The 24,213-nt window shown below is 48.7% G+C and overlaps 1 protein-coding gene across 3 annotated transcripts in view; it reads right to left on the bottom strand.

Moving 5' to 3' along the window:
• Positions 1-13,765, bottom strand: part of LOC137430278 (protein lifeguard 2) — a 35,854-nt gene extending 22,089 nt beyond the window's left edge. The window contains exon 1 of one of the 3 annotated variants that reach the window (XM_068121039.2): positions 13,421-13,765. The gene's annotated coding sequence lies outside the window, so the exon portion shown is untranslated. Of the gene's footprint in view, positions 1-10,279; positions 10,582-13,231 lie in introns of those variants that run through there. The other 2 variants (XM_068121040.2, XM_068121041.2) reach the window with 2 other exon arrangements.
• Positions 13,766-24,213: the final 10,448 nt, after the last annotated feature.

Below are 24,213 nucleotides of genomic sequence, written 5' to 3' on the forward strand. Positions count from 1 at the left end.
ATCACCACAAAGAGAAAAATACTCAAAATCTACAGCTTTCGCAACCACAACAGTGAGCACACAACCATGTACAATCTATTGGAATTACCTGGATGACCCGTACAAGCACGCAAGGTGCCTTTTACAAAACAATGGAACAAAAAGTGAGGATGCACACCCATAATCAACAATTCCTTCCTTTCATCTCAGCAACTTGACATCGAGTCCAGACAAATATGTTCTTTTGACAATGATAAAATTGCACCTCACACCTAAACGTGGCAAATCTTAACTCATGACCACCAGACGCTTTTGTCCATACCTCAATGGAGTAACACTCTCCCTTTCCAGCTTCTCAAGCCAACTATTCACCAATCTCTGCTCCATACTGTGTAATCCAAAACTGATAAACATAATTTGCATCTCCCAAAAAGAAGCAGAAGCACTTAAAGGCTTACTTGCTTTGCCATCACAGATAGATTTGTGGCCTCTTTTTGGAACATTTAAACCACCTCTCCTTTGGTCTTTCAATCCTCCAAAGTTTCATCCCTTCCCAGATGTATCTTCCAGCAACACACACACTTCCAAAATACAGGAGGTGCTCGATTTGCATTCCTGAAAACCTTAGTGTAAATCGAAAATGTCTTTCCCATTGGCATGATGATAAAAACCAAGGATGCGTTCATGGCAGTAATTTTTGGTCATCCTCCACTAACTAAAGTGAAAACGAAAGATGGACAAACTATATAAATTTATACAGAACACCAGAACGGCACTCGGTAGAGCGCATACCTCCGCCAGGCCGAACACTTTGTTTTGTATCCCAATGATAGGTCAGATCTGGATTCGGACCTGAACCAAAAATCTAATCGGCTTGTTCTCGTTACCCAACCAACTCATCCACCATGTTTCGTCATAACTCGTCCACAGATTTTTTTAATTATCATGTTATACTACTGTGTTCAAAAAGTATCCGACCTTTATTTTTCGTGCGTAAAAAAAAAGAAGCTAGGGAGGCGTTGATTGGTGCACGTATGTAGGCGATCCTAATGCGCACGCATGAATTTTTTCCCACCTGCAGAAGCTGTTATTCGACGGCAGACCGCCGATGAGTGAGGACATGTAAGTGAGCGCCGTCGGATTTTCGTTTTTGACAAAATGACGGAAAAACTTGAACGCTACTGCATCAAATTTTGTGTAAAGCTTGGCGATTCCCAAGTGGAAACGATCCGCAAGATTCAACACCGTTCATTCCATTATGAAGGAGGATTTGGGCTTCAGGAGAATCTCAGCGAAGTTCGTACCAAAGCTGCTAACGATTGAGCAGAAGCAACTCCGTTTGGAGATCGCACAGGACATGCTGGAGACTGTGAACAGCAATCCCAGCTTCCTCAACACAGTGATCACTGGCGATGAGTCCTGGGTTTATGGGTACGACCCAGAAACCAAGTTGCAGTCATCACAATGGAAGCATCCAACATCCCTGAGGCCAAAAAACACAAAATTTGATGCAGTAGCGTTGTTCAGGTTTTTCCGTCATTTTGTCAAAAACGAAAATCCGACGGCGCTCACTTACATGTCCTCACTCATCGGCGGTCTGCCGTCGAATGACAGCTTCTGCAGGTGGGAAAAAATTCACGCGTGCGCATTAGGATCGCCTACATACGTGCACCAATCAATGCCTCCCTAGCTTCTTTTTTTTTTACGCACAAAAAATAAAGGTCGGATACTTTTTGAACACACTACGTATATCACTTTTCGCCCGATCTCTCAATGTTGAATAAGCACGTAAAAATTAAATAACTCTCGTTTCCGAATCCATATCCGGATCTTCACCAAAATCCAATTGATTCGCTCTTGTCACACACACAACTGGTCCACCAAGTTTCATCCAAATCCATCCATAACATTTTGGCCATATCTCCCAGTGGTGAAGAATCGCTTTAAAAATTCTAATAGCCAGATCCAAATCTGGATCGTCACCAAAATCTAATCATTTCATCCTCATCACAAACCCAATCTCTGCCAAATTTCATCCAAATACATCCACAACTTTTTGAGATATCTTGTTCACAGACAAACAGACAGGGGTGACAACATAGCCTCCATCCACCTTTGGGGGCAGAAGCAAACAATATATTATGTATGAATACAGTCACGTGAAAAAGTAAGTACACCCCATGTAAAGTTTTGACTTTTTCAACATATTTCAACATACAGCTATTTGATCTGCATTTTGAAACAATATTGATAAAGGTGATATAATATAACAAATATCATGAAACATTTACATTTTGTAGTCCATTGTATAATTTAAATAAACATCAATACAAATTTCACATGTGGAAAAAGTAAGTACACCCTTGGCTCTAATAGGTGGTATTGCCCCCTTTGGCAGAAACAACCTCAAGTAGGCGTTTCTTATAACTGTCTACCAGTCTCTGACATAGACTGGGAGAAATTTTTGCCCACACCTCCATGCAGAATTCTTTCAGCTCTGCAATGTTTGAGAGGTTTCTTGCATGCACAGCTCGTTTCAAATCCCCCCTCAACATCTCGATGGGATTTAGATCCGGGCTTTGACTTGGCCATTCCAGAACCCTCCATGTCTTTCATTTCAGCCATTCCTTGGTGGATTTACTGGTATGTTTAGGGTCATTGTCATGTTGCAAGGTCCACCTTCGGTTGAGCTTCAACTTTCCAACAGATGGCCTCACATTATCCTCAATCACCCTCTGGTACAATGAAGAATTCATAGTGGATTCTATGATGGTGAGCTGCCCAGGCCCTGATGCAGCAAAGCTGCCCCAAACCATAATATTTCCACCACCATGCTTTACAGTTGGTATCAGGTTCTTGTGGTCAAATGCTGTCTGATTTTCGCCAAACATGTCTTCTGATACTGTGGCCAAATAGCTCCACCTTTGACTCATCTGTCCAGAGCACATTGTTCCAGAAGTGCTCGTCTTTGCCTGGGTGTTCATTGGCAAACTTTAGTCTTGCCCTGGTGTTCTTTCTGGACAGCAAAGGTTTCCTCCTGGCACACCTCCCATGTAGATCAAATTTGTGCAGCCTCTTTCTAATGGTAGACTCATGCACTTTGACATCAACAGTGGCAAGAGCTACCTGTAGGTCCCGTGATGACATTCTGGGGTTATTCAAGACTTCTTTCAGCATCTTGCCATCTGCTCTCGGGCTGAACTTGCTGGGGCGGCCTGGCCTGAACAAGTTGGCAGTTGTTTGGAATATTCTCCACTTGGAGATGATCTTCCGGGCAGTCGAAGGATTGATTTCAAATTGTTTGGAGATCTTTTTAAATCCCTTCCGACTCGCAGGCATCTATAACCTTCTTTCTGAAGGCCTCAGAGAGCTCTTTTGATCTTGGCATGGTGATGCCACACACTTCAACAACAAAGAGCAAACCAAACTAATTGTCTGAGGTTTAAATAAGACAGGTTCCCCCAAGATCCTCTCCAACAATGTTCTAATCATTTGCACCTGAGCTGGTGCACCTGATTCTAATTTTAGGTATTTGAAGTAGTGATAAATGTCTGGGTGTACTTACTTTTTCCACATGCAAAATTTGCATTTATGTTTATTTAAATTATACAATGGACTACAAAATGTAAATGTTTCATATTTATTATATTATATCACCTTTATCTATCAATATTGTTGAAATGAAGATCAAATAGCTGTATGTTGAAATATGTTGAAAAAGTCAAAACTTTACATGGGGTGTACTTACTTTTTCATGTGACTGTAGGTGAATACCAATGACCATAACTAAACAAGTAAATGGAGAACATTGATAAATGGTTATTTTAATAAATTACTGCACATAAATGCACACTGTACTCAGCAAAAAATAGCAGTGTGTATTAATGCATGCCAATGCCCGAGAGGTTTGTGTGACGATTAGAGAGATTACCGAGACAGTGAGGCAGAGCTTTCTGTCTCTTCGTCTCCCATTTGGCTAGTTTCATGCATGGCTCACACGGTTCCTTTTCTTGTTGGAGTTGTTGGGTTTCCTGACGTTTGTAGGGAAGAAGAGTGGTCTGGACAGCTTTCTTATTGTGGTATACCTCATTATAGCAACTCAGGGCACTCAATTATATGGCTACAATTTATGCTACGCTCCATACTGGGGTCATTGTCCCTAAACAAGTTGAGCCCTTGCTCAATGTGGTTGAAAGCCTCAGAGTAGTTTCGTTGCAAGCTCTTTTGGCGAAAGGTGTCGGGTTCTCAGCATCTTTCACCTACCGGTACTCACTTGCCCTTTGTGAGTCTTCATTAGTCAGATCTTCTCCGTGGTGAAGTTAGTAATAATTGTTCCCACAGTCTAAGGTGATAGTTAGTACAAGCATGCGGGCAATATTTACGAAATGCTCCCCACCTTCGCATCGCTTCAACACATCCATTTCCATATCCAAACTGATGGTTTTACAAGCCCTCTTGGTGGAGCATGTTCTCGATTCATTTTGAAGGGTTTTTTTGGACAAGTTTGGCAAAATATATTCTCAGTCAAACAAATCACTCAATAACATACCACATATACAACTGGAACGGAATGTGAACCTGGTCAATTTTAGAGGAACTGAACCTGGAACTGGATCTGCCCAAAAAAAAAAAAAAAAAAAAAAATTCATTCAACATCGGCACTTGCAGCGAGACAATTCAAAACAAGCAAATTCTGGACCAGGATCATGATTCAAGAATTACCATCGAAAAACAAAAAAGCAAGCCGTTTGTTGTCTGCTCCTCGACCCACAAAATCAAAATTTTTCCATCTCAGCAACCGCTCCACTCATTTTCTTGGTAATTACCTTTAACTTCATTGGTGCAAATCCTTTCACATCTTTGAGAATTCTCGCCTTGTACTCGATTATCGTCCTGATCGTAGAATACTGAAGTAAAAGGACGCCAAACGTCCGATTTGCGAACGAGTTCCCCATGACGGTTTTATAATGTCCAATTTAAATTCTAACGTAAGGGTCTTACATTTCTTTGATGCACGAGCATCACTTTATGTTCGTATTAATATTGTCTTATGCTTCTTTGACATTGAGGGTCAAGAAAACTTGAGCAGAGAGGTTACGCGGCAGAGTTTATTTCTGCAGAGAAGTTAAAAATAAATAAATAAAATCGCATGCAGGAAAAGGCGTTAACACAATAATGATGAAGTGCAAATCGAAGCAACGTAAATCGAGGACTTCCTGTACAGACTTACTACATACCTCCACTCCTCGTTTATCCCACTTGTAGAATAGCCTTCCTGAAGCTGTTCTATCCCACTCTTCACTCCAAGGCTTCAAAGTGGCAGTGCACCATTTCACATCATCCACCCTCTTCATCAATTAACTTTTCTCTTATTCACAAGGTTACTGTATTCCTGCCCTCTTCTTTAATTATTCGTTCCCTTGCTTCCCATCATTCGTTCCCTTGCTTCCCATCATTCGTTCCCTTGCTTCCCATCATTCGTTCCCTTGCTTCCCATCATTCAGCCCCGGCCACACAAGTGAAGATTCGGCCTCAGCAATTTGTACTGTTTAAGCCAGACTACATGGTTTACTAGCTAGTAACATGAGCATGCACTATTGATCAGTGATCACTAACCACTCGTTGAGGTCATCTGAATTATAACGTCCTCAAATTACAGCTCGACAACTTTTTTTAATAAAGTGCTTCGGAATACAGTTGGATGCTTTTCAACAGTCAAGGTTGGAGAGAACTCATAATCTTCTGTTCACTCTAATTTGATGACAAAGGATGTTAGGATGGACCACATATTTTCAAGCTACCATCCCTGTTGTTTGCATTCTTTTTTGATGACGTCATCAATACATAGTTTTGGAAATATTTGCTTCAGCTGCGAAGGCCTGAGGCTGGAGGGATTATGTTTTAGTTCCATGTCCATGCATCCATCCATGATCCATGATCGGTTTTTGTTACCACGGCAGCTTGAGAACCACTGAAGATATTTCAACCAAACTTGGCAAAAATATCGACTGGAATATAATGATGAACAGATTACATTTTGGGGTTCAACAGGTCAAAGGTCATGTGCCCTTTGAGAATAGGTTTGCAGACCATAACTCGAGTTAGAAGCATCTGATGTTTTCGCTTTATCTATCTCTCATGTGACCTTTAATTGAGATCAAACATAGTGGGTTGATATCCAACATGGGCGAAAGCATATCAATATTTATGCATTTGTGTTTACCGTAATTGTATTTTTCTAGTTTTTTTATGCCTTTTGTAGGAGGTTGCTTGTTTTGGACTCAAAATTGGTGTTGACCGATATTGTAACATGTACTTTGCCATAATTTATTCCCTGATGTTTGAGCGCTTCTTAAATGGTTTGCATTTATTAGTAGCTGGTTTGTATTTACAGTCGATCATAATTTTTTTCAGCTAGAGGGTTGTTAATGATTGGAACCATCTTCACAGGAAATTGGCGAGGCTAAGAATGTCAGTGTTCCAAAGTAGGCTGGATCGGCATTGGTAGAGCCAAAGGTTCTTGACCAACAGTCTGATGTATGCGCACTAGTTTAAAAAGTCAAGTTGTAATCAACCCTGATGAGCAGACCGATAACGACTGGACACTACCTACTATCTCATACCCGGGGCACGTTCCGTTAGCAAGCGGCTTGCTATCGCTTTCCAAGCCAGTCGTTCTGTTTCAAACTGCTCGCCTAGGTGCTGAGCAAGCAGGGGGAGTGATTAAGGCTTGGCAAGTGGTAAGCAAGCTGCTTGCGAACGGAACACCTCCGTATGTTCGCAAAAATGGCCACCGTAGTCAAAAGCTATTTATTTCGCTTTTGATTGATGGCGTCCCAGATTGATGGCTACTTGTTTCATTGAACTATCACAGAGGCTGACGATATTGAAACACACATTTCATGCTTTTATTGTTACTTCTACTTTTCATTCTAATAATTTAAAATCTACAAACAAGCAAAACTGTTTCACGTCACTACCCAAAATACACAGTGGAAGCTCCGTAGATAAGCTTGGTGGGGAGCTCCTCCTTCTAACTCCCCATTTCTTTTTCATAATGCTCCTAGTAGCTGCTGCTATCACAATTATTTTTTGGGGGAAGTCGTTGTCACAAGAGGATTGAGTAAAACTGAAAACGACAACCCAGAGTATTTGCTCAAGAACCATGACAGCATTGCTTACATTGGATACCGCCATGTTGTTAAGCGGTGCAGAGCACTCCATTCCGTTGCAGTGCTCATGTACTTTGAATCAAGCAAGTCGCTTGGCGAGCAGTAAGCGAGTTACTTGCTAACGGATCACGCCTTTGATGTGACATTAATAACAAATTATAGTAGTATACGTATATTATCGGCAATAATAATAGTATGAAAACTAGAACGGCACTCAATAGAGAGCATGCCTCCACCAGGTGAACAGTTTACGTTTTTTTTATCCTAGAGTAGACAAGAAAAATCACAATACAGAATCACATTTAATCAAAATAATCCATCCACAACTTTTTGAGATCTCCTGCTTTGAATTGTTTTTGGCCCAATGGTGAAGAATCACTTTAAAAAATTATACTAGCTGGATCCAGATCCAGATCTTCACCAAAATTTAGTAGATTCGTCCGTGTCATATACACACCCTGTCCACCTAGAAGAAGAAAACCACCTTTAGAGGCCATTTTTCCCCGCAGAGCAGGGGTTGGCCTTTTTTGGGCACCATGGCCCCTCTTTGAAGCAATGTTTTATGGCCGGATGCCCTTCCTGCCGCCAACCCTGTTGGTCGCCCCTTGCGACACACGGGGAATTACCAGTGAACTGGTTCTCAATTTGCCGACCTCGGAAGGATGACAGGCTGAGTCAACCCCCCTGGCGTTAATTCAGCGATTGACCGGGATTCAACCGGGATTCAAACCCAGGATCCGAGGATCCCAAGCCGGCACCCCACCTAGGTTCGTCCAAATCCGTCCAAAACTTGACATCCTGCTATATGTTGGTTTTAGCCCGATCACTCAATGGTGAAGAATCACTTTTAAAAAATTAAAGAATTCTCATATCCGAATCCATATTCAGATCTTCAGCAAAATCTAATCCATCAAATAGTCCTTGTCAGACACCCAACCGGTTCACCAAGTTTCGTCCAATTCCGTCCACAACTTTTTGAGATATCCTGCTGTGCATAGTTTTTGGCCACATCTCCCAATGGCGAAGAATCGCTTTAAAAATTATCGTAGCCAGATCCGAATCTTCACCAAAATCTATATCATTTCGTCCTGGTCACATACGCTACATCTCTGCCAAATTTCGTCCGGATCCATCCACAACTGAGATATTTTGTTCACAAACGGACAGACAGACAACCAAGGGGTGAAAACATAACTTCCATCCACCTTTGGTGGTGGTTCTCCATATTATACACAAAGTTGGACTGTGTGAGCTCAAAGCTGTTAAAGGGATAAATGTACTGCTGGAGGAGTGGGCACGTACAGTAAGATCACAAAAAAAACATCTGTCAAAACCATAGCCAAGCCAATACAATAACGTGTGACAAACACCCCCAAAAGAGCCATTAAAGTCAATTTTAACATCGATACTGTGCAGTATAATAGTAATAATAATGTTCCTTACAAAGAACTTCAGTGCAGGAGGAGGCCAATGGTGTTGCCAACTTGTAGCTGTTTGCCTGTGTTTGAGCTATACTGTACTTTTAAATGCTGAGCGTCAAACGCAGGAAGCTGCGCATACTACTTTAAGTCTTTGGTATGACTCGGCCTGGATGACCAAGTTTGAACCGCCGACCTCCCGGACTCAGAGTGGATACTCCAACCATGACACCGCCAATTCTGGTTTGATGTGGCCCATCTTGTGATAGAATGCAGGTATTGTGTTAAAAGCACCTGATGAACTCGACACCACTTCGAGTTCACTTTTAACAACTTTAGATATACATCTTGTATTTTAGTAACCTTTTCTAACCACTCTCGGAATGCCGTTAGACTTCAAACCTGCCAAAGAGGAATAGGTGCTTTAGAAAGCTCAGGTTACCCGTTGATAACTTCCATATCTTTTGGTTTGAGGAGCTTCACATTTTCCCAGGTCAACTAGATAGAGTTGATTATATAGCCATATGCACCATTTCTCACATTACCCCAAGATGCACATATATACATTACACCCATTTAACTAACTAGGGCATGCCCGTACTATATCTATATCTAAAATTATATCCCCCCCCTCTATTTACATGAAATGGTTTGGTCCAAAGCGAACGGCTTGCGAGTGGTGACAATCCCCCCCCTCTATTTACATGCAATGGTTTGGTCCAAAGCGAACGGCTTCCGGAGTTTGGTAAAGAAATCGCCATCGCGTGCACAAACGCGCAGGAAAGCGAATGAATCGCAAATTCGTTTTTATTAGTTGTAAAACATAGTTTAACGCCAACATAGTTTGCAAACGTGAAATAAATGAATACGCTCTCAAATGTGCCATCCGAGGCAGAGTGTGCCCGCCACGTTCGGCACACGCGATCGTTCGCTGCTCTCTGATTGGTTGAATCGTTTTTTGGACATAGCTCGGTAAGTAATTGTCCGATTAATATGAAACCTTGAAAAGGCACATCCTCGGGTCCCCAGCAATATACCTGGCAAGTTAAAAGTATATCGGACCCGTGGTTGTCGAGAAACAGCGGTCACAGACAAACGTACAGACAGAGATTACTGGAATTATAGATAGATAAGACCGAATTTAACAATTAATCAAATATAAAAGCAGTCATTACCATTTTGAAATCATTTCAGGAAGGATAAAGAACGGTCCAAAGGTTAGACGTTTTATTTGTTCAACAGAGATTCCTCGTCACAAAAATATATCCGATACGTTGAAGTGTTTGAAAACCAAGCACCAGACCGAGTACCAATTTTTGTGACGGTTGAGAACGTGGAATCGGAGAAACCAAAGTCTGCAACAACTTCGCAATCGACCGTTCGACGCATGTTCCGGAAAATCTCGAACCGATGCAAGTACGGCACCGATTCCCCAAAAGGAAATCGCATTAATAACCAGATGCTGATAAATATGATGGCGAGTGAGGGGCATGCAGCCAGTATCTGTTATTGGAGACTCCGGCTTGAAAGACCATGGCGGCCATGGACTGTAAATATGACCTCGTGAGGGCTTAAGCATTTTGCACACTCGTGTGAAATATCCTGAAGTGGATCAATAAACCAGGTCAAAGTTTACACGGAAGATTCGTGCTGATAGTTCCATTGTCTTCACGACAAATATCTTGTCAAACCCAGGTGTGTATCACTCACATGGCACACTTCCTTGACAGCGATCAGAGTCTGCATGCTGTTGTTGGCACGTTGTGCGTGTGTGCCGTTGGTCGTTATCTCCATAGGTGGTTTTCAGAAGGTGGAACGGAGCCCTCCCAGGTCTCAAAGTATATACCTTCCAGGTCTCAAAGTATATACCTCCGTGCATGAGTATTTGTGAGCGTGTGCACATATAGGTGTGTGCAAGTTGTTGGCTGCTATCTCCACACGTGGGTCAGGTTCAGGACATGGAATGGAGACCTACCAGATCTCAAAGTATCGACCTCCTTAGTGCGTTCTATCTATAAACACACACACTTCAAAATTGATCACTTGGCTTTTCAAATCACAAACTCTAGTGTGGTTCAGCAAGACCAAATATAGTTACAGTATATTCAATTTTTTTGTGTACAGTATGTTCCAGAATTAAGCATCACTTATTTTGGAAACATCACAACTTTAAATTGCCCACCAAAGGTGGGCCAATATGTTCGTGAACCCCAATGTAGAAATAGTCCCCTTATATAAATAAATAAATGGTACCCGGAATGGAATGGATTCCAAATTCCCAGAACTAACAACGGTACCCACCCTATGGGCGGGGCTTCAATTGGGAAGCCCAAAATGAAAAGGCAAAATATCAGAAGGCTTTTTTTTATTTTAAACGATTCATATAAACATCCGTTCAATCATATCACATGCAAATCGTCAAAATCTAAACAGTACATGGCGCCCATTTTGAAAAAAGATTGAATTCTGCAAAAGGGAAGCGGCCGCTACACGTCTTTCAGTCGCACGCTTATGTGTGAAGAGTGCACACCGAATCTGTAACACGGAAGCGGCCACTACACCCGTTTCTCAGTCGCTTTGCACACGCTGCCGTGTTACTTCGGAGCCGCACGTTTATATAGGAAGAGTTCGTCAGGAGTCTATCTACTCTGTCCTGGTACGTAGAATAAACAGTATTTGTAGAATTTCAACAAAAGCCACATCACTGTTCATATCGGTAAATATTATTCCATCGTGTTTGGAAAAACTGGAAAACTTCGAAAAACAAAATAGCCTATTTTACTCCCAGTGGTCCCAGGAATACCCACCCAAAATATCGTTGCGATCGGTTGAGCCGTTTTTGCGGTACCTTCGAACGGACAGACGGACATTTGGTGAATTATAGTAAGATGGTACACATCCCAATTTAAAAATTGCTTAAATGCCTTAACCACGTGGACATGATCCGTAAAAATCATAATCATATTGCCCAACACTCCTTTCTCTACACCTGCACTTGTCTTCCAGGTTATGAGCTCGACACCAAGGCCTATCATTCCAAGGTAGACCGACTCAAGCAAGGACCATGCAGCAATACCAAGGCCTGTCATTCCAAGGTAGACCGACTCAAGCAAGGACCATGCAGCAACCCCATGGCGTGTCGACCATTGACCGACTCAAGCAAGGACCATGCAGCAACACCAAGGCCTATCATTCCAAGGTAGACCGACTCAAGCAAGGACCATGCAGCAATACCAAGGCCTATCATTCCAAGGTAGACCGACTTAAGCAAGGACCATGCAGCAATACCAAGGCCTATCATTCCAAGGTAGACCGACTTAAGCAAGGACCATGCAGCAATACCAAGGCCTATCATTCCAAGGTAGACCGACTCAAGCAAGGACCATGCAGCAACACCAAGGCCCATCATTCCAAGGTAGACCGACTCAAGCAAGGACCATGCAGCAACACCAAGGCCTATCATTCCAAGGTAGACCGACTCAAGCAAGGACCATGCAGCAACACCAAGGCCTATCATTCCAAGGTAGACAGACTCAAGCAAGGACCATGCAGCAACCCCATGGCGTGTCGACCATTGACCGACTCAAGCAAGGACCATGCAGCAACACCAAGGCCCATCATTCCAAGGTAGACCGACTCAAGCAAGGACCATGCAGCAACCCCATGGTGTGTCGACCATTGACCAACTCAAGCAAGGACCATGCAGCAATCCCATGGCCTATCATTCCAAGGTAGACCAAATCAAGCAAGGACCATGCAGCAACCCCATGGCCTATCATTCCAAGGTAGACCAACTCAAGCAAGGACCATACAGCGACACCAAGGCCTATCTTTCCAAGGCAGACCAACTCAAGCAAGGACCATGCAGCAACAACAAGGCCTATCATGCCAAGGTAGACAGACTCAAGCAAGGACCATGCAGCAACCCCATGGCGTGTCGACCATTGACCGACTAAAGCAAGGACCATGCAGCAACACCAAGGCCTATCATTCCAAGGTAGACCGACTCAAGCAAGGACCATGCAGCAACACCAAGGCCTATCATTCCAAGGTAGACCGACTCAAGCAAGGACCATGCAGCAACACCAAGGCCTATCATTCCAAGGTAGACAGACTCAAGCAAGGACCATGCAGCAACCCCATGGCGTGTCGACCATTGACCGACTCAAGCAAGGACCATGCAGCAACACCAAGGCCCATCATTCCAAGGTAGACCGACTCAAGCAAGGACCATGCAGCAACCCCATGGTGTGTCGACCATTGACCGACTCAAGCAAGGACCATGCAGCAATCCCATGGCCTATCATTCCAAGGTAGACCAAATCAAGCAAGGACCATGCAGCAACCCCATGGCCTATCATTCCAAGGTAGACCAACTCAAGCAAGGACCATACAGCGACACCAAGGCCTATCATTCCAAGGCAGACCAACTCAAGCAAGGACCATGCAGCAACAAGGCCTATCATGCCAAGGTAGACAGACTCAAGCAAGGACCATGCAGCAACCATAAGGCCTATCATGCCAAGGTAGACCGACTCAAGCAAGGACCATGCAGCAACACCATGGCGTGTCGAACATTGACCGAACAAACGGAGACGTGGCCGCGATAGGTCGCGACCCAGCGACCCCATGGACACCTCGTCTTGCACAAGACCTTCCTACCGGCACGTGAACCCGACGTGACGCAATCTTCGTCTCCAAGGTTTCGCAATGCAGCTTCCGCTTTCACCCAGCAGAGACAGTCCACGTCTCCGACACGTACATCGTAACAGAAACACCCACGACAAAGTCTTTAAAATAAATAATCCCGCCCCGTCTCCATTCACCCATTTCCCCCCCGCCCCAACTTACCTTTCGCTATCAGCCGCAGCTATAACGTTCAAGCACACCACGATGTCCGCAGCCCGCACCCTGTGCCTATTTTCGTCTGACAAACCAACTGATGAACTGTACGTGATGACGCATTACGTCCTATTTATCCACGACGAGCTCCTCCTCATGGCCGAGCCCCGCCTCCACCCCCACGAACAATCCTCTCTATCAAATACGTCATTAGGGATAATAAATGATTATTTGATCCTTTTAACATTCCTTATAATATCGTATCGACACGAACGGAACCCGAGCGGCTCGGCCGAGAGGAACGATCGACTCGCGACTGCCGGTGCGGTTGCCATTGCTACTCGGACTCAGTAGGCGGGTCTTTCGGGTGGGTCATCCACTCCCAAGTAGTCACGTGTGTAGCCTAAATGTATCCTCAATGTATCCGGGTGCCGGCGATACCTCGCATACTCTTCGCGAAGGACGCCGTGGGATCTTCAGTTCAACGTCCACCAACTAATGTCAGCAGACGGGTCGCGCAGTTAGCGTCCATACGAGGGACGACAGACACGATGATGCCTGGTCCTGCCTGCGAGACATAGTCAGATTCACTATGTTTTTTCGTTCAAAATGTTGGTAGATTAGCAAAACTATACATTTTTGGAATATTCAGAGCATGAGGAATCCAAAAATTAATGTTTACATTTGTGTAGACACCTTTGCGAAAATGACACTCAGGACAGTGATGAAGATCTGTAAAAGCATATTCCTGAATGGTATAGACCTCGTAGATCCTGTGTATAGGACTTATAGTTCAATCTGATACTACCTATAACTTCCTATAACAACCTATAACTTCAAAGGACTTGCAATATCATGTATTATGTCATACAGTTATATTGAAGAGCCGGGCTCTTGCTTGAGACGGACGAAGTGACGGGCAAGACACAAACGATGTGTCTTGTAACGAGAAGATGTTTATTGTAAAAACCAACTCGGGAACTCTGAAAAGCCCGTTTATCGGGCTGCATATATATCCAAAACCAGAAAGCATAACCGAAACCGAAAGCCACGTCTCTCAGGCGAGGCGTGTTTCGGTGGTCACGTGACCGTCAGGTGCAAAGGATTATAACCGCACGAGCGGCACGCTTTGGTGGTCACGTGACCAGCCACCCCGGCGCCGAGGTTGTCCGCCGGTGACGTCACCGGCTAGAGCAAGGAGATTCTGCTGCTGGTCTCGCTTGGGGGACCCATGGGTCGCTACACATGCCCCCCCAGAATGGACTTGATCCAGGAAGGTCAACCTGAGGGGGGTCCGGATGACCCGCCCGAAACGACCCCTGGCCAGTCGCGGGGGGTGGGGGTCCGGTGTGGTGGCGGGTGGTCGGACGGGGGGTGCAGTGGACGGGGGGTAAAGTAGACGGGGGGCGGCCGCGCCGCGGTGGGAGAGCCAGCCGTGGCGGCTGGCCGACGTCCATGTGGGCCGGTTTGAGGCGGTCCAGCGAAATCCGGTCCACCCGGCCGCCGATGCTGACGATGAAGGACTTGTTGTCCCGTCGTAGGACCCGGAAGGGTCCGTCGTATGGTGGTCGGAGCGGCCCCCGGTGCGTGTCGTGGCGCACGTAGACGTACTCCGCCGAGCGGAATGCTGGGGTGACGTAGGATTGGGGGTCGCCATGGCGGGACGTGGGCACCGGGGCGAAACATCGGGCGGCCTCCTGGAAGTCCGTGCGCCGGCGCGCGGCGGACCAGGGGCTGGTGGCGTCGGGCATGAACTCGCCCGGTACGCGGAGGGCCTGGCCGTACACCAGCTCGGCGGTGGACGCCTGGAGGTCCTCCTTGGGGGCCGTGCGTAGGCCCAAAAGGACCCACGGGAGCCGGTCGGCCCAGCCGTCGTCCTGGAGGCCGGCCATGAGTGCGGCCTTCATGGAGCGGTGGAACCGCTCGCACAACCCGTTGGCCTGGGGATGGTAAGCCGTGGTGCGGTGTAGGGTAACGCCCAACGTGCGGGCGATCGCGCCCCATAGTTCGGACGTGAACTGTGGGCCGCGGTCCGACGAGATGTCCGCCGGTGCGCCGAAACGCGTGACCCAGGTGGCGATGAACGCCTGGGCCACGTCAGCGGTGGTGGTGGAGGTGAGGGGCACGGCCTCCGGCCACCTGGTGGTCCTGTCCACCATGGTAAGCAGGTGGGTGAACCCCTGCGATGGGGGAAGGGGACCCACCAGGTCCACGTGGACATGGTCGAACTGTCGCTCGGGCACGGTGAAGGGAGCCAGCGGAGCCTGGGTATGCCGGTGGACCTTGGCCCGCTGGCAGGGTGTGTAGGCGTTGGCCCAGTCGCGGATGTCCCGTCGCAGCCCATGCCAGACGAAACGCGCCGCCACCAGCCGCTGGGACGCCTTCCGGCCCGGGTGAGAGAGGCCGTGGAGCGAAGCAAAAATGCGACGCCTCCAGGTGACCGGCACAACGGGGCGAGGTCGGCCTTGGGAGATGTCGCACAGCAGGTCTGTGTCCGCGAAGGGGACGTCAGCCAAGCGGAGGCCCGTGTCCGCCACCCGGAGCGCCTGCACCGTGCCGTCGGTGGCCTGGTCTGCTGCCATGAGGGTGAAGTCGACGCCGAGGTGGACGGCGTTGGCGCCGGCTCGAGAAAGGCAGTCGGCCACGGCGTTGTCCTTCCCGGCGACATGCCGGATGTCCGTGGTGTACTCCGACACGGCGGAGAGGTGGCGCTGCTGGCGGGCCGACCACGGCTCCGTGACCTTGGCCATGGCGAAAACCAACGGCTTGTGGTCGACAAAAGCCGTGAACGGGCGGCCCTCCAGGAGGTGGCGAAAATGGCGGACGGCCAGGTACAGCCCGAGGAGCTCGCGGTCGAAGGTGCTGTACTTTAACTCGTTGGGCAGGAGTTGCCGGCTGAAGAATGCGAGCGGCTGCCAGGCCCCATTTACCCATTGTTCATGGACTGCGCCCACGGCATAGTCGGAGGCGTCCGTGGTGAGGGCGATGGGAGCCTGGGGTACCGGGTGGGCCAGCAGCGTGGCGTTGGCGAGGGCCCGTTTCGCGCCGGTGAAAGCAGCGTCCATGTCCGTGGACCAGATGACGTCGCGCTTCGCCGGCTGGCCGCAGAGGGCGGTGTACAAGGGCCGCATGAGTTGCGCCGCTCGGGGCACGAAGCGGTGATAAAAGTTCACCATCCCGAGGAACTCCTGCAGCGCCTTGACGGAGCGGGGGCGCGGGAAACCGGCGATGGCTTCGACTTTGGCTGGCAGCGGCACGGCGCCGGTCCGGGTGATGCGGTGGCCCAAAAAGTCGATCGTCGCCGCACCGAAGTGACATTTGGCCGGGTTGACGATCAATCCGTGCTCGCTGAGGCAGCCGAACAGCGTCCGGAGGTGGAGGAGGTGCTCGGCTCTGGACGTGCTGGCGACGAGAATGTCGTCCAGGTAGGTATAGAGGAACGGCAAGTCGCGCAGCACGCCGTCCATCAGGCGCTGGAATGCCTGCGCCGCGTTTTTGAGGCCGAAGGGCATCCGGAGGAATTCAAAGAGGCCGAAAGGTGTAATCACGGCCGTCTTCGGGATGTCGGCCGGGCGGACGGGCACCTGGTGGTACCCCCGAATCAGGTCCACTTTTGAAAAAATGGTCCGCCCCGCCAACCGGGCGGAAAATTCCTGGATGTGCGGGACAGGGTACCTGTCGAGCGTAGTGGCGTCATTGAGGCGGTGGTAGTCGCCGCATGGCCGCCATCCGCCCCCCGGCTTTGGGACGATGTGCAGCGGCGAGGCCCAGGCGCTGACGGAGCGCCGCACGATGCTGAGGCGCTCCAGCGGCGCGAACTCGGCCTTGGCGACGGCGAGTTTGGCGGGGTCGAGACGGCGAGCCCGGGCATACACCGGCGGGCCCGTAGTGGGGATGTGATGCTCGATGCCGTGGCGCACCGCGATGGCCGAAAACGTCGGTCGTGTGAGGGCCGGGAACTCCGCAAGGACGTGTGCGAAGTCGTCTGCCAATGGGAGGGCGCAGGAAAACTCGGTGGGCGCGGCACGGCTCAAGGCGCATGCCAGGGAGCTGAAAGTTTCAGCGTTGATGAGACGCCGGCGTTTCACGTCGACCAGCAGCCCGTGGGCACACAGGAAATCGGCCTCAAGCAAAGCCATGGGGACGTCCGCCGTCACGAACTCCCAGTGAAAGAGCTGGCTGCCGAAGCGGAGGGCGACGGTGCATGGGCCGAAGGTGCGGATGGCGGAGCTGTTGGCCGCGACCAAGGGGGGGCCGCAAACGGCAGCCCGCCTGTCCTCCACCGAAGCGGGAATGACGCTCAGCTGAGCGCCGTTGTCGCAGAGGAAGCGCCGTCCCGACGCTCGGTCCGCGATGAACAGCAGGTTTCCGGAACGGCCGGCGTTCATTGCTGGTAGGGAACGCCGGCTCTCCCGTTTCCCGACTTGCCGAACGTGCATGGGGGCCGACATGATCGGGCCTGCCGGTGAAAGAGCTGGCTGCCGAAGCGGAGGGCGATGGTGCGTGGGCCGAAGGTGCGGATGGCGGAGCCGTTGGCCGCGACCAAGGGGGGGCCGCAAACGGCAGCCCGCCTGTCCTCCGCCGAAGCGGGAATGACGCTCAGCTGAGCGCCGGTGTCGCAGAGGAAGCGCCGTCCCGACGCTCGGTCCACGATGAACAGCAGGTTTCCGGAACGGCCGGCGTTCATTGCTGGTAGGGAACGCCGGCTCGCCCGTTTCCCGACTTGCCGAACGTGCATGGGGGCTGACATGATCGGGCCTGCCGCCCGAACCTGGCGTGGAAATAACACCAGGCCAGGTCCGGCGGGGCTCCGGTCGACGCGTCGGGCCCGCGCGACGCGGCGTCGCCGCTGCCAGTCGCGCCGGCCCAGCGGCCTCCGGGAAGGAAACTGCGTCGCGGGCGTCGGGCAGGTGGGTGGGAAGGCTCCCGGCCGCCACCCCAACGAGCTGGCTCGCTGCTCCGGCGAGCCGGCTTGCCGAAGCGATCTTGTCGGCCTCCTTGGCGAGGTCGCGGGGGTTCACGATGGTCGTACCTGCCAGGGCGACCCGTACCTGGGCCGGGAGCTGGCGAAGAAAGAGCTCCTGAAACAGGAAATCCGAGGGGTGCTCGCCGAGCAATGCGAGCATGTAATCCATGCGTTCGGACGGGCGCGTATCGCCGAGCTCCGGAAGGTCGAGCAGGCGTCGTGCGCGCTCAGCCGGGGAGAGGGCGAAAGCGCCCAGCAGAAGTGCCTTGATGGCGTCGTACTTGCCGTCAGCAGGCGGGTTCTGGAGGAAGCTCAGGCAGCGTGCGGCAGTCGCGGAGCCAAGCGCGGCGACCACATAATGGTATCGAGTGGCGTCCTCCGTTATGCCACGCAGGGCGAACTGGGAGTCTGCCTGCGCGAACCAGACGGCGGCATGTGCTTCCCAGAAGGTGGGCAGTTTGAGGGACACTGCGGTGTCCATCGCGCGTCGTAAATTCGGGGTCACCAATGAAGAGCCGGGCTCTTGCTTGAGACGGACGAAGTGACGGGCAAGACACAAACTCGTCCGAGAAGATGTTTATTGTAAAAACCAACTCGGGAACTCTGAAAAGCCCGTTTATCGGGCTGCATATATATCCAAAACCAGAAAGCATAACTGAAACCGAAAGCCACGCCTCTCAGGCGAGGCGTGTTTCGGTGGTCACGTGACCGACAGGTGCAAAGGATTATAACCGCACGCGCGGCACGCTTTGGTGGTCACGTGACCAGCCACCCCGGCGCCGAGGTTGTCCGCCGGTGACGTCACCGGTTGGAGCAAGGAGATTCTGCTGCTGGTCTCGCTTGGGGGACCCATGGGTCGCTACAATATCACAAATATAAAGACAATGGTTTTCAATTACCATTGTTTGTTGCTTTTCTATAATCCTGAGCACTATTTTGAGGCCTTTATTGGATTCCTTGACCCAGAAAACATAGGATTAGCATATTTAATTAAGTCTCTAGGTTGACTAGAAGCCGAGATCGCGCAAAATATGTATTTTATGGCGGCCATGCAGGTGTCTGTGCAAATGCCAACATTGATTTTCAGATTCTCCATGCTCTGAAGATTCCAAAAATGTACAGGTTTGCTAATCCCAAAATTTTGAAAGAAATTATGTTTGTTAACATAGTGAACCTGACTAACACCAGGATTACAGTTTATAGCTGGGTCAAGATTCGAACCCAGGCTTGGACTACTCAGAGGAGAGTGCGCATACTACTATACCTGAAGGCCATCCTGCCAGCCGACATACTGCAGATGCTAAAACAAAAACGCCATTCAAGGTGTGACAGAAGGGACCTGTCATCATTGATAGACAAGTTTCCTTTTACAACTGTGGAATTAAGGCCCTCACACAGGACAATAAAATGGCAATCATCACAAAAGTATGATCTCTACGACAACCTAAAACTGTTACACCAAATTTAGCTCGACCAGGTCAGCCAGGTTAACTAATGCCAATACCTACAAAGACTATTTACATTGAATGTCGCACGTCATCTAATTTTTATATCAGTTACACTTCAGCCAATTTGCATTGAGGAGGCCGATGAGGTCAAAGTTACGAGCGGTGTGGCAGTGGCACAGGAGTCAGACGGAGGCAAGGATGAGCAGGGAGGGTACCACTCCGAACAGCAAGTCGGAAAAATGTCCGAAAATCTAATTCTGGCAGTGAATACCCAATGATGCTCAATAGCACGGCCTCGGATTATCATCAAGTGATATCATCAAGGGGCAGATTTTTTTTAATGCCGTGAACAAACTTTGGTACATCACGGGTGGTGAAGGTGTGGTCAGGTTTCATCAAAATAGTGTGAGTAGTTTCAGAGGAAAAAGCAAATTCCTATTTGGGGGGAGGGGGGGGGGTCAACTTGGCTTAGCGGTTAGGGTTCTGGCTTGGGATCCAAGGATCCTGGGTTCAAATCCCGGTCGATCACTGAATCAATGCCAGGGGGGTTGATTCAGCCTGCCATCCTTCCAAGGAAGGCAAATTGAGCACCAGCTCACTGGTAATTCCCTGGATGTCACAAGAGGCAATCAGACCAACAGGGTTGGTGGCAGGAAGGGCATCCGGCCACAAAACATTGCTTCAAAAAAAGGGGACCACGATACCCGAAAAAGGCCAACCCCTGCTCTGCGTGGGAAAATGTCCTCGAAAGGTGGCTCCATTTTGGGGGGTCAAACCTGGATCCACTTTGAGCCCAGTAAACCCCCCGAGGCCCCGACTTTTTAAATGCCATGAACAAACTTTAGTTACAACACAACAAATATCCTCTCCGGCCTTTCCCCCCCAGCTCTATCTGTGCTCCTTCCCCAAATATTCCTACAGGTTGCACAAGATCTGCCAGTTACCCTCTTCTGGTGAAATTGCCAAAATCAAGACTCTCTGCTCACCTTCAGTCCTTCATTCCTCTTTTCTCCCGCCTCTGAAACAAACTCCCTCACTCTCTTCAATCCCACTCCTCCCTCCAGGTCTTTAAAACAGCTGTTCACCACCATCTCTTATCTTCCCCCATCCAAAACCTTGATCTTTTCTACCCCCGTTAATTCACCCCAGATCCCCTTTTTGAAATACCGACTTCTTTCCTGGAAGTGTCCGAGAAGACCTTCTCGACCCTCTAGTGTTCTCGTGTTCTAGTGTTAGTGTTAGTGTTGTGTTAGTGTTAGCTAGTGTTAGTGTTAGTTAGTTAATGTTTGTGTGTTTGTGTTAGTGTTGTTAGTGTTCTCGTGTTCTAGTGTCCTCGTAGACCTTCTGGTGTCCGAGAAGAAGCCCGAGCAGTGTCCATGTGCTTTCTTCCTCCCCCACCCTTCCCCCCCCCCCCCCCCGCATGTACTTTTCCCACATATATATCAATTTAGATTAATAACCACTCCTCCTGGGAACTTCTGACTTCAAACGGGAAGAATCGCGTACCGCGAAGCCATAATCAAGATTGAACAAAATGTACATACCCGACAGCAAGGTCGTGAGAATGTCCACTGTCTGAATACTGTCGATGCAGCCACTGCTTGGCTTGACGCGGTACCTCTCTGGGGATGTGGTCTTTACCTGTAGGCACAGGGATGTCGATCGTCACAAACATCGTCGGGAATTTCGAATTCATCAACTTCATCTACAACTCTTAGCTCTATGTAATGTGAAGAAAATGGTGGTCGTCATCGACAGGATCACAGCAGCGTAAAAGCTTGAATGAAACATGTTGAAGAAAGACAAGTTTTATATTGTCGCGTGGCTCCCCCTTGGTTAATACCGAGGAATCATGGATAGCAAATCGAGGGTTATTCGAGGCGTTGTTCAATAGCGCATTTTATATCGACGCGCGGGGGAAAGAGAGAAGAAGAAGAAGAAGAAGCTGGATGCTTTTTCCTGACGCGATCCCTGAGCAGTCTTTAATCCTGTGGAAATTAACTCAAACGAAAACGGAATTAAAATGTACAAAAATAAACAGGTTTATTAAACGGAACCCGAGAACAATGAAAACGCGACGTTCAAATAAATGTCCTAAATTGGGACGTCCGCACACCAGACTTACAGTGCATACAGAAAGTATTCAGACCCCTTCACTTTTTTCACATTTTGTTATGTTGCAGCCTTATGCTGAAATCGTTTAAATTCATTTTTTCGCTCATCAATCTACACTCAATACCCCAAAATGACAAAGAGAAAACAGGATTTTAGAAAGTTTTGAAAATTTATTTTAAAAAACAAACTGAAATATCACATTGACATAAGTATTCAGACCCTTAACTCAGTACTTAGTTGAAGCACCTTTGGCAGCGATTACAGCCTCGAGTCTTCTTGGGTATGACACGACAAGCTTTGCACACCTGGATATGGGGATTTTCTGCCATTCTTCTCTGCAGATCCTCTCAAGCTCTGTCAGGTTGGATGGGCACCATCGGTGGACAGCCATTTTCAGGTCTCTCCAGAGATGTTCGATTGGGTTCAAGTCAGGGCTCTGGCTGGGCCACTCAAGGACCTTCACAGAGTTGTCCCGAAGCCACTCCTGCATTGTCTTAGCTGTGTGCTTCGGGTCATGGTCCTGTTGGAAGGTGAACCTTCGGCCCAGTCTGAGTTCCTGAGCGCTCTGTTTCAGGTTTTCATTAAGGATATCTCTGTACTTTGCTCCATTCATTGTTCCCTAAACCCTGACCAGTCCCCAGTCCCTGCTGCTGAAAAACACCCCCACAGCATGATGCTGCCACCACCATGCTTCACCGTTGGGATGGTATTGGGCAGGTGATGAGCAGTACCCGGTTTCCTCCTGACATGACGCTTAGAATTGAGGCCAAACAGTTCAATCTTGGTTTCATCAGACCACAGAATCTTGTTTCTCACAGTCTGAGAGTCCTTTAGGTGCTTTTTTGCAAACTCCAAGCGGGCTTTCATGTGTCTTTCATTGAGGAGAGGCTTCCGTCTGCCCACTCTGCCATAAAGCCCAGATCAGTGGAGTGTTGCAGTGATGGTTGTCCTTCTGGAAGTTTCTCCCATCTCCACACAGGATCTCTGGAGCTCAGCCAGAGTGGCCATCAGGTTCTTGGTCACCTCTCTTACCAAGGCCCTTGACCCTGATTGCTAAGTTTGGCCGGGCAGCCAGCTCTAGGAAGAGTCCTGGTTGTTCCAAACTTCATCCATTTAAGAATTATGGAGGCCACTGTGCTCTTGGGAACCTTCAATGCAGCAGAGATTTTTTGTAGGCTTCCCCAGATCTGTGCCTCGAGACAATCCTGTCTCTGAGCTCTGCAGGCAGTTCCTTCGACCTCATGGCTTGGTTTTTGCTCTGACATGCATTGACAGCTGTGAGACCTTATATAGACAGGTGTGTGCCTTTCCAAATCATGTCCAATCAATTTAATTTACCACAGGTGGACTCCAATCAAGGTGTAGAAACATCTCAAAGATGATCAAGAGAAATGGGAGGCACCTGAGCTAAATTTCAAGTGTCATAGCAAAGGGTATGAATACTTATGTCAATGTGATATTTCAGTTTTTTCTTTTTAATAAATTTGCAAAACTTTCTAAAATCCTGTTTTCTCTTTGTCATTATGGGGTATTGATTGTAGATTGATGAGGGAAAAAATGAATTTAAACGATTTCAGCATAAGGCTGCAACATAAAAAAATGTGAAAAAAGTTAAGGGGTCTGAATACTTTCTGAATGCACTGTATAATACACACAAAGGAAGAATATATGAAAATAAAGGGCCGTGCGTGTGTGGGTGGGCTTAGCTCAACCAGCGGACGTGGATGGCGTTCTCCTCGGGAATGGCACCGTCCAGGGCTGTTGGCGGGAAAACCGCCCGACGGCGTGAAAACAGGCCTCGCTGCACGGTCCGTCCCACACCACAGCACTCGTACTCTCATCAGCACACACTCGCACGCAGGCACCAGAAGCAAGAGTTGAGGAGCAAGAGGTCGAGAGGAGCAAGAGGTCGAGGGCAAAGGAATCCAAGAGGCAGCAGAGGGAAGAGGTCCAGGCACGAAGGGATCCAAAACGAGAAGAAGAAAATGCCGGCCAGCCAATTCTTTTATTGGCCGTCTCGTGACGTCAGCTGTCCTCTCCACCAATCAGCGTGCCGCTTCTTACTTGCCCCTGGCGTCATCGGTGGTACCTGGCCAATCGGCGCTCTGCTCCCCCCTCGGCCTTCCTTCCACCAATCAGTGGCCAGCTTCTTTCCCTTGCCTTGACCAATCACGAGTCCCTCCTTACCCTGGCCTTCCCGTTGGTCGACACCTGGCCCAATAGTGAGTCCTTTCTTACTCTGGCCTTTCATTGGTCTACTCCCGCCCATTTGT

Source organism: Myxine glutinosa, chromosome 6 (genome assembly GCF_964187855.1).
Source record: "Myxine glutinosa chromosome 6, kmMyxGlut1.1, whole genome shotgun sequence".
NCBI classification, from domain to species: Eukaryota; Metazoa; Chordata; class Myxini; order Myxiniformes; family Myxinidae; genus Myxine; species Myxine glutinosa.